General features: G+C 37.1%; 1 long non-coding RNA gene across 1 annotated transcript; it reads right to left on the bottom strand.

The window, feature by feature from the left end:
• Window positions 1-3,887: 3,887 nt before the first annotated feature.
• Window positions 3,888-10,275, bottom strand: LOC113953555. The gene is made up of 3 exons (XR_003529917.1): window positions 10,119-10,275; window positions 9,301-9,363; window positions 3,888-3,937 (listed from the first exon to the last, which is right to left on the bottom strand). It is a non-coding gene; the product is annotated as an uncharacterized LOC113953555 (long non-coding RNA).
• Between the last annotated feature and the right edge of the window lie 206 nt (window positions 10,276-10,481).

Raw genomic sequence — 10,481 nt, 5'->3', positions numbered from 1 at the left:
ACAAGACCAAGTGCTAGATGCAGTGCTACAGCCTGTGCAGAATGGCCACCCCGGGGCTTAGCGCATGCACATCCAACACCCTCAGGCTACATGTTGGGTGTTGAATAAGGACAAGAGGAGAGTGTCTTAAACTGTGTCAGGGGAGATTTAGGTTGGATATTAAGAAGCATTTCTTCACAGAAAAGGTGATTAGATACTGAAATGGGCTGCCCAGGTGATGGAGTCACTGTTCCTGGAGGTGTTTAAGGAAAGACTGGATGTGGCACTTAGTGGCATGGTCCAGTTGACATGGTGATGTTAGGTCATAGGTTGGACTCAATGATCTCAGGGGTCTTTTGCAAACTAATTTATCCTGTAATTCTGTAACGTGCACTTGCAGCCCAGAAAGCCAACCGTATCCTGGGCTGTATAAAAAGCAGCATGGCCAGCAGATTGAGGGAGGTGATTCTGTCCCTCTGCTCCACTGTGGTGAGATCCCACCTGGCGTATTGCATTCAGCTCTGGGGTCCGCAGCACAGGGAAGACACTGACCTGTTGGAGAGAGTCCAGAGGAGGGCCACCAAGATGACTAGAGGGATAGAGCTCCATTCCTATGAGGAAAGCCTGAGAGAACTGGGATTGTTCAGCCTGAAAAAAGAGAAGGCTTTGGGATGACCTAATCGCAGCCTTCCAGCACCTGAAGAAAGACAGAGAGAGACTATTTACAAGGGGAGATACTGACAGGACAAGAAGGAAGGACTTCAAACTGAAAGACAGTAGGTTTAGATTAGATATATGAAAAAATTCTTCACTCTGAGAGTGGTGAGGCACTGGAACAGGTTGCCCAGAGAAGTTGTGGATGCCCCATCCCTGTGACTGTTCAAGGACAGGTTGGATGGGGCTTTGAGCAACCTGGTCTACTGGAAGGTGTCCCTGCCCATGGCAGTGGGGTTGGAATCAGATGGTCTTTCAGGTTCCTTCCAAGTATAATACAATTCTATGATTCTAGTAACTCAACTTATTGCATGTTCTGCTGCTGACTAGACTTTTCAACTCATACAAAACTGAGCACAATAAATATTATCACCCTCAGTGCATGGAAGAAACAGCAAACTGTAGAGATTGATAAGATATTTCAGACTGACATAACTGGAGAAAAAAACATTTTTTCTTAGACAAAAAGGATTTTCTGTTATGTTCCTGGCCCTAAAAACTTCCCTACTAAAATGTACTTGGCAGCTATCTTGATTTTACAATAATGCAATTTGTATTCATCAAAATTTGACATTTATTATTGAAGCTGGCAGCTATCGTAATTTAAAAACCCTGTAAGCTAATAATTTTAAATGTGATATTTGATGTGTTTAATGTATGAAAAGTCTATTATTTGGTAATTTGGCATGTTTGCAATAATGGTCACTCTAGGAGTTATTTTAGTGAATATTAACTGTTATTATATGTTTTAGAACTGTTGCTAATTTAAACTTATAAATAATTTAAGGAATAATTGCAAATAAAATTCTCCATGCCTATTAATGTGGAAATTGAAACTAGTAACTCAGTCTGTGTCTTTATTCAGTTGCCTATCAAATTCCGTTCCCATTTGCTTGTCCAACTGTCCCTTCTGTTCCTTCCCTGTTCCTTTCCTGTTCCTTCTGTTTTATGTATTTCTGCAAACGTACTTGTTCAGAGAGTGGGACTAGTAGTTTTGGATGCTTCGGTGTCTGCATTTAGTATATGAAGTAAAATGTTTCAGTACCTGAAACTCTACGGCTAAGCTGATCTTTTAAGAATACATCTGAATGCCTTTCCTGCCCAAGGAAATGCATATTACTGTTGAATTCACATCAGCTAGCTCTAATGAGATATGACAATGAAAAATGAGGATGTCTTTGTTCAGATGGGAACTCAGTTTGTCTTTTAACCTCACTGTAGTTCCATACTGAACAATTTAAAGCAATCCCAGTCCTGTGTCCCAAGTTTTTCCTTCCTTTTATCTAGAAATAAAGTTTTTCTTCCAGTAAGACAAACTCCATAATTAAAAATAAAACTGATGACTTTTTTTTTTCTCAAATTATTGTAGGGCCATAGAATCAATTAGGTTGGAAAAGACTTCTAAGATCGAGTCCAATTGTTAACCGAGCACTGCCAAGTCCACCACTAAAACACATCCCCGAGTGCCATATCCACATGTCTTTTAAATACCTCCAGGGATGGTGGCTCACCACTGCCCTGGCCATCCTGTTCCAATGCTTGATAACCCTTCCCTGGTGCAACTCAAGGCCATTTCCTCCTGTCCTGTCATAGCCTGGGAGGAGGTTGACCTGCACCAGGCTACAACCTCCTTTCAGGTAGTTATAGTGAGGTCTCCCCTCAGTCTTTTTTTCTCCAGGTTAAACAACCCCAGGTCCCTCAACCACTCCCTATACAACTTGTGCTCCAGCCCCTTCACCAGCTTCATTGCCCTTCTCTGGACAAGCTCCAGGTCCTCAATGTCTTTCTTGCTGTGAGAGGCCCAGAAAAAAACATAGGATTTGAGATGCAGCCTAACGAGTGCCAAGTACAGTGGGATGATCACTGCCCTGGTCCTTCTGGCCACACTATTCTTGATATAGGCCAGGATGCCATTTACCTTCTTGGCACACTGCTGGCTCTTGTTTAGGTGTGGTTGACCAATACCTCCAGATCTCTTTCTGCCAGGAAGCTTTCCAGCCACTTTTCCGCATTGTGTAGAGCTGCATGGGGTTATTGTGACCCAAGTGCAGGACCTGACCTTTGGCATTGGTAAATCTCATACAACTGGCCTCAACCAATCAATCCAGCCTGTCCAGATCCCTCTGCAGAGCCTTCCTGTCCTCCAGCAGTTCAACACTCCCACCCAACTTGGTGTTGTCTGCGTATTGAAACTATTCGCATAGACAATAAATTAAGGATGACTTTTCAGTTGGCAATTTCATTACATCAGCTTCCTAAAGGTATAATGAAATTGTTCTGAAATGCAACAGTAATAAGAGCTCAGAAAATGTGATGCAATTAGCATCTGTATTTATATTTATGTGTCATGAATGCAAGAAAGGTAACAAGTGGGATTTTGTACAGCTGTACTGGAAATTACTGAAACTTTCGCTAGGAAGTCAGAATAACACTTGTGAAAACAGAGTAACTCACTGCCCAAGTGCAGACATAAAAATTAGAAGAATGTCTTAAATAAGTGTTTGAATATGTTTTGTATCTTAAATATAACACAAATAGCTGTGTGAAAGCAGATTAATTACATTTAAATTTAGACACACATATATGTCTCTATATACCTAAAATATGTCTATACATCTTTGTGCGTATCTCTACATGCCTGTGTGTATATATGTAGTGATTTGTGCCCTTGGGCTACTGCTTTACAAATAAATGCACAATGATTGAAAATAGCCTGCACAAATTGGAAAATGCACCACAGATTAAGAGCAAGCAAGCTGAAAATGTTTACTTTTGCAGTAGTAGTAATGCTGATACAGCTGTGTCAATAAGGATGTAATTCTATTACGTTTTATAGCTATAGCTAATATATTTTGTAGCTGGATAGAGTTACAGAGCAATATTTAAAATTAGCACATCCACCTAGTATGATCATATTTTGATACTATTATACCTTGTGTGGACAAAATACATAAGCTTTGTCAGGAAATAGCATTCCTAGTTTCACTCAAAATTATTTGACTACAATTATCTTCTGTATGAAGAATACTCTCTAGGCAGAAATGTCTGGTAGTGAGCAATTGTTGCAAAATACATAACATTATTTACTCAGATAAGAATACTTAGGTACTTTCACTTGAACTGCATGCTGGTTGAAGAAATATAAACAGAGGCTAATGAGCAATGGCAAAATGTGAATTTGCTGAAAGGCTTTTACTGGAATAAATGAAATCTCTGTGATGTCTCTTCTTCTAATCTTCAATATCTAAAAGAACAAAGAGCATATTAATGGAATTCAGTCATAATCAGTCTGATATTGCATGGAAAGGAATATTAAACACAGCTGAAGCAGAGATAAAATAAAGGGATGTGATGTTAGAAATCTGGTAGTAAGCAGTAATAAGAAGTCAGACATAAAAATAATGCAAGATAACATATATACAGCAAGATTGAAATAAGGTCACTGCTGAAGTAGGTTTCATCATGCTGGATACTACTAGAAGGTATTGAGGCAACATGAAATGTGATACTAGTCACCCAGAGGAAGCATATAAACACAGGGATACGCTTTCCACAAAGAAGGGAAAGAACAGTAGAAGAGAAACATACCAATGTTGAACCTGTGTTCAAGATATCATTTCAGAAACTGTCAGTTCAGTGTGATTCTGTAAATGCAGAATTAGACAATGAACAATACGTGTTGATTTTTTTTTCAACAACAGACAGACAGAGCTCATCTGCACAGCTATTTTTCCGCTGTTGCTCTGATCTATGAAGATTATGAGCTCTTCAGAACACGGACTGCATTTTTGCAGAAATTTCGAGTGTAGTAAGGTTTCCAAGATGCTATCATATCATTACCATAGGTGTCAATAATTATGCTTCAATGTGATTTCTTCCTCATACATTATCACAGTATTACCTAATGATAGCTTTGATACTGCAAATGCCCATAAAATGAACCGGTTGCTGATTTAACATACTTGATATTTTTTTAAAATGCTCATTGTATGTACCTCTAAATATTCATTTTTTGATGTTTGTACTTGCCATGTAGCAAAAGCCTTTTTGCTTTTGAGTAGATTGGTAGTTTTTTTCATTGCAAACCAATTTCTGAGTATTCAAAAATTGTTCCTGTTTGACATTGGGTTTAAATCAAACCCTTTTGCAATTAAAATTATAGTTAGTAAAATAGAGAGCAAATGCAGGATGCTGGAGGTCAGCCATCATCAGGACAACTATTTGGGCTATGGAAAAAAGAGTTTCAAGTTCCTCCCCTGTTAAGTTTGGAGATATTTATTCTGCAGGTATATCTCTTCACTGACTATTCTGAAATGGAAATCTTTCTTGTTAGAGATCTTCACAATTCCACAAATAGAAAGAAGACTAGCTGTGTCCAAAGGGTAGCAAAAAAATGGTACCCTGCCAGGCTAAAGTTGAACTAGGTCAGGACTTCACAAGATTTTTTGCTCATGTTCGACTCCCACACATCCATTTTGGTTTCATTCATTGTTTGGCTTCCCCCCAACTGCTTCCTGGACTCCTGTAGACATATGATGGATAACCTGGGACATCTAAACTGCTCCTTGATGTTTAATTTTGGACAACTGACAGCCTCTCTTACAACTCAGAATAGCAGCTTACTCATTGTGCTAAAATCTTTTCTAATGTAGCACTGATTTGGACTGTGATGTTCCTCAGAATTCTATCTTAGAAATATCTGAACTTTTCTTACTCAATCTTCTGGCAAAACTGGTGAATTTTTACCCAAATATATATTCAAATAATTAATTACCGTAAAGAAACAAAGAAAAAAACTCCTTCACACACAGTTCCAGTGGATAGAGCAAAGCAAATAAACTTATGAGGTTTCTTCATAGCTTCTTTCTTTCTTCTCTGCACCTATTTACTGAAACATCTGCAATAGGAAAAAATCATCCACAATAATTTAATAAGTGACATTTAAATATATGAGGTATTTCAACTGTCTAGTAAACACTCAGGGTTTTCGGCTGTTTTGTTTCCCACTGTAAGGCTAGAATGTCAGAGAAATGCTCTGAATTAAAGCTTTAACAGAAAATCATACAATTATATTAGAAGACACTTAAAAAATGTTAAACATATTTTTCCCAATAGCCCAGGTTTCCATTTCTTTTATTTCCCCGCATAAATGATCTTAATGCAACTTACAAAAAAGTAGAGGTCACAATCCAGACCACAGCAAAAAGAACATCAGCCTGCAGCATTAGGCCTATAGGAATGGCATATAGGCTGCTAAATTTTTTCTGCATAAACGGTTTATGCAGTCTCCAGATTCAAACTATTTTTTTGTCCTTTTTTTGCTAGATGAAATCTTTTTAGTACTTATTCTCTGTAATCTGATATTTGGGGAAATATCTGAGTGATTTATTATGAGCTCCTTATTAATGACCCATAGTAATGCACAATGTCACAGTAGAGGGCAGGACAGTGTCTGCCAAGCAGCATGTCTGCAGGAGTCAGGTCTGCCAGGGAGAAACATACGGTAAATGCACATGTCAATGTGGCAAACATATTCTGAAAATAAAATGGAATCAAGTATATTACAAAACAAAATGAATAGCTGGCTATAGCACTGGAATAGGACTAAAGACCTTTCTCTACCAAATGACATCTAACAAGATGTCTTTCTTTTTTTTTTAATTTTTTTTTTTTTTTTTTTTACTTCTATGGGAAAAAAATTACCATGAGACTTATAAACGTAAGTAATTATAGGTAGCAAAAAAAGACAAATGTCAGTTCTATTGAAATAAATACAAGTGTCATCTTGAAAACACAGGAAGCTATCTTTGTCCTGTTCTGCACCATAATTCAAGGAACACACTTGGGCATCATACCTCAAGAAGAGTTTTGATCAACTAGATAAATTAATGTGAGCCCTGAGATTTGAAAAAGATATTAAGAAGATTGAAAGGATAGAATTACTTATTTGGAAAAGACTAATCAAGGATAAGATAATAACCTTCAGTCATGTAGACTGCTGCTATGAAAAGAAAGTGTTCCATGTCCTGATCCTGAACACAGTAAGAAGTGTGAATGAGAATCTTCACAAAAAGAAATAAATTCTAGAACATTTCTAACAAAGTTGACTACAGAACTTGTTATGAAGAGGAATAGAGACAATATTACATATCCCAGACTGACTGAATTACAGTTCTTCATCAAGATCTTATCCCTCATACAGATATTAGTTATCATTCTATCACCTTCCAGAAAGGGGTTTATAGCATGCCCAACCCCAATTTGAGTCCTGGGTTATAGATCCCAGGATAACAGATGTCATCAAATCTAGCCTGGGATGTCTGTTTGAAAATATCTTATCAAAATGGCTTTAAACCATCTTCATCAAATTGAGGCATTATAATTTTTTTCATTCAGTGGTTCAAAGCATGTTCCTGTCAGCTGTTTCTGATTCATCCTACATGGCTTACCTTACCCTACCCCCACAGAACCCCAGAGGCTGTTTTTCAAACAGATCACTTTCCCTCTTCTCAGTCTTGACTGAAATCATAAAGCGGAATTGCACAGGCTCCCATTGATAGGATCCTTATGACAGGAAGAAAAAGGGGTTTCTTAAGTTTGGATGAACCCAAGATTTTTAAATCTTTCTTGGAGGAGACGAAAGTGTGAAAGGAGTCCAGAGTCACCAGTTTCAAAAGTAGAAATGCCCCTTAAAAAGTAGCCTTGATGAAACAATTTCCAGGACAAAACATTTTTTATTGATGAATTATCAAATCTCCTGAGATGTCTTACACAGCTATATATCTGGCAATGTTGCCTTTGGGGATACTTCTGATTAGATTATTATTTTACTTTTTGCCTTCAGTCTAACAGTACTTTCATGCTCCTTTAGCATAAATGATATATAAGCAGGTGGTCAGCAACACAAGAAGCAAATAGAACCAGATATAGTGTTCAGAAATTAAAATTCAGAAATTTTCAAAATTCATGATTGACACTGAAGAAATTAATTCTATTTTAATAATTTTAAAGATTTTTTTTTTCCACTTCCTTCCTAAATAAAATAGAAATAAATTTAGATCTTCAATATCTGCACAGACCACAAGGTGTTAATAGTTTAATTTTTTTCAAGTAAAAGAAATAGTAATCCAGGAAACATTTGAGACTGAAAATACTAATCAATGCTGCCAGCAGAAAAAGGCAGAGACAAAGGAATTTTAAGATCAGAAGCAACAGGAAATCAGTGATCAGACAGGAGGGGTATGATGGACAGTTTGAGGTGAGCATGAGTAGAAGGAAGGGAAAGGCATTGCTTAAAATCCAGCCACCAGATTAAGAAGAGGAAGAAAGTGCTTTTATTTTCTTTGAGTGACTGTAGCATTTCTCTCAAGAGTGCTATAACTTCCTGAGGACATTGCAGAAGCTGCATACAACAAACTGATCATCAGGGAAGAAAGTTTGTAATATGGCACCTCCACTCTACATTGTCATAACAACAAATAGGTTTTATCAATTTGAATATAAGATGCAATTTTATAAGACTGCTAATCACGTGGAATTTCTACAAAGGACCATTTTGTTTGAATCCTTGAGTGTTTCTTATACTTAAATTACACTGTGGTTTAAAGTAAGCAGAAAAACTTTCTGCTGCTTCTTTTATACCATATGAGGATGTAAAAGACTTTTAGAAAACCTCCCAGTCTTGGTTTCCAGCTATCAGGAGATGAAAAACCTGTCAGTAGCACTGATAGTTTTTCTTCCATAATTGATGAACAGGAACAACTTATTTCCAATGTGAGTATCTAGTTACAATTTCCAACTACTGGTTCTTGTTACAATGTCTTGCACTAGATAAAAGAGCTCTGTAGTACTTAATGTATTTTTTTCTGTGAAGGTACTTACACATTGTAATCAAATCACCTCACAATCTTCTTTTTGATATGTTCTATATTTCACTTTAAGGTACTTTCTCTAATGGTTTCATGATTTTTGCTAATCTTTTTTTCATTAACTTTCCACAACTTTTATCCTTTTTTAAAAATATCTAAAGACCAGAATTATAGGGAATATCCTGATAGCACTCCCCACAATGGCAAAATCAACTATAGGCTCTAATTAAATTTTCTGTTCCTCCTCCAAGAAGCTGGTTATCTTGCTACTAGGACTCAGATCTTTTGAATCTCTTCTTTTCAGGAAAAAAATCTTATTCTACAAACTCCAATATTAAATTAATATCTTTCTATCTGGCTGCATTAGAAATAGTTCATTTGAATACAACTGGTTTATCAAGCTATTCAGATTACTTTATGGCACCTACATTCTTATTATTATTTACCATTGTGATAAATTTTGTGCCTCTCGCATATTTTATTACTGGTGATTACATAATTCGTTCCTTATTATGTGTCACTGGACAGTGTCCTGTTCCCTGGGGAACCTCATTCTCCTGTCTAGTAAAGACTAACCACTGATGCCTTATTTTTAAGTCAGTTAACCAGTTCTTGATCCAGTCAGCATAGTATACTCTATGATACCATACTGTGTCTACTATGTGTATTTATTTAACAGTGAAAATTAATGGCCTGGAAATTTTAAAAGTGCTTTCAACTTCAAATTGCTCTAGCCTACCTTCAGCAATGACTGGTCTCTTCATTAAGGAGACATCAGAAATCGTGCTTACATGGAGTCCTTCTGCTCTAGAAGATAATCTATCATTACAACTCCATAATACCTTGTTTTCAGCCAAACAAAGTTGACACTAACAACATAGAGTACAACTGACATTCCAGCTTTCCTGCTTTTCCCTCCATGGGATGAAAATAACTGCTAAGAAAATATTCTACCTAAAAATTTTTCCAGTGTCTTGAAAATCTGGAATTGTCTCTGCATTTTGATGTAATATTCCTCTTATCTATTCCAACAAATTATTACCAGCAATTTTCTAAACCACCTTACAATTCTTATCAGTCTTGCAATTATATCTCCTCTAGTTTGTATTGAGGGAGACAATATACAATAATCAATGTACCAAAGAGCTCCTCTGTCTCTCAGCAACAAGGATCGGACCCCATCTTCAAATTCTTTTGGATTAACTGTACTTTTTCAAGTGGTAGTGTGTAGTATAAGAAATATTGCCTGCCAATATAACCTCTCAGAAATGCATCACCCTTCAACTTAGTGAGTGAAAGAAACACTAAGAAAAAAAGGGGACTGAACAGAAAATTCAGAAAATTGAAAATCTGTTCCTACATCTAAATGTTAAAGTAATAATTTAAAAAATCTTTTAGGAATATTCTAGCTGCAGTCATTGCAATTAATGATTTTTCAGACTGCCATCATATTTATTTGTACTGGCATATTGGGTCTGGCTGAGATGGTGTTCCTTTCCCCATTAATAGCCCCTGTTGTGCTTTGCATTGGTAGCTAGAAGGGTGTTGATAACACACCAGTGTTTTGGCTACTGCTCAGCACAGCATCAGCACTGTAACATTCCTTCCTCAATCAAGGGCAAGATCCTAGGAAGGGACCCAAGCAGGCCAAAGCTGACCCAAACTGACCAAAGGGATATTCCATATCATATGACATCAGCTCAGGTATCAAAGCTGAGGCAAGGAGTAGGAAGGCAGGCATTCATTGTCTCCAATGTCTGCCTGCTGAGGAACTGTCACGTGTGCTGAAGCCCTGCTTCACACAGGCCAACTGTCGCTGCTGATGAGAAGTAGAGAATAAACTGTATTATTTTTTGCTTTGCTTTTGCATGGGCAAGAGTTTGCTTTGCTTTTGCTTTAAATAAATTGCCTTATCCCAAC

The sequence above is a fragment of the Corapipo altera genome, unplaced genomic scaffold, assembly GCF_003945725.1.
Source record: "Corapipo altera isolate COAL_440 unplaced genomic scaffold, ASM394572v1 1, whole genome shotgun sequence".
In the NCBI taxonomy this organism is placed as follows: domain Eukaryota; kingdom Metazoa; phylum Chordata; class Aves; order Passeriformes; family Pipridae; genus Corapipo; species Corapipo altera.
This window is presented reverse-complemented; position numbering and strand designations above follow the sequence as displayed.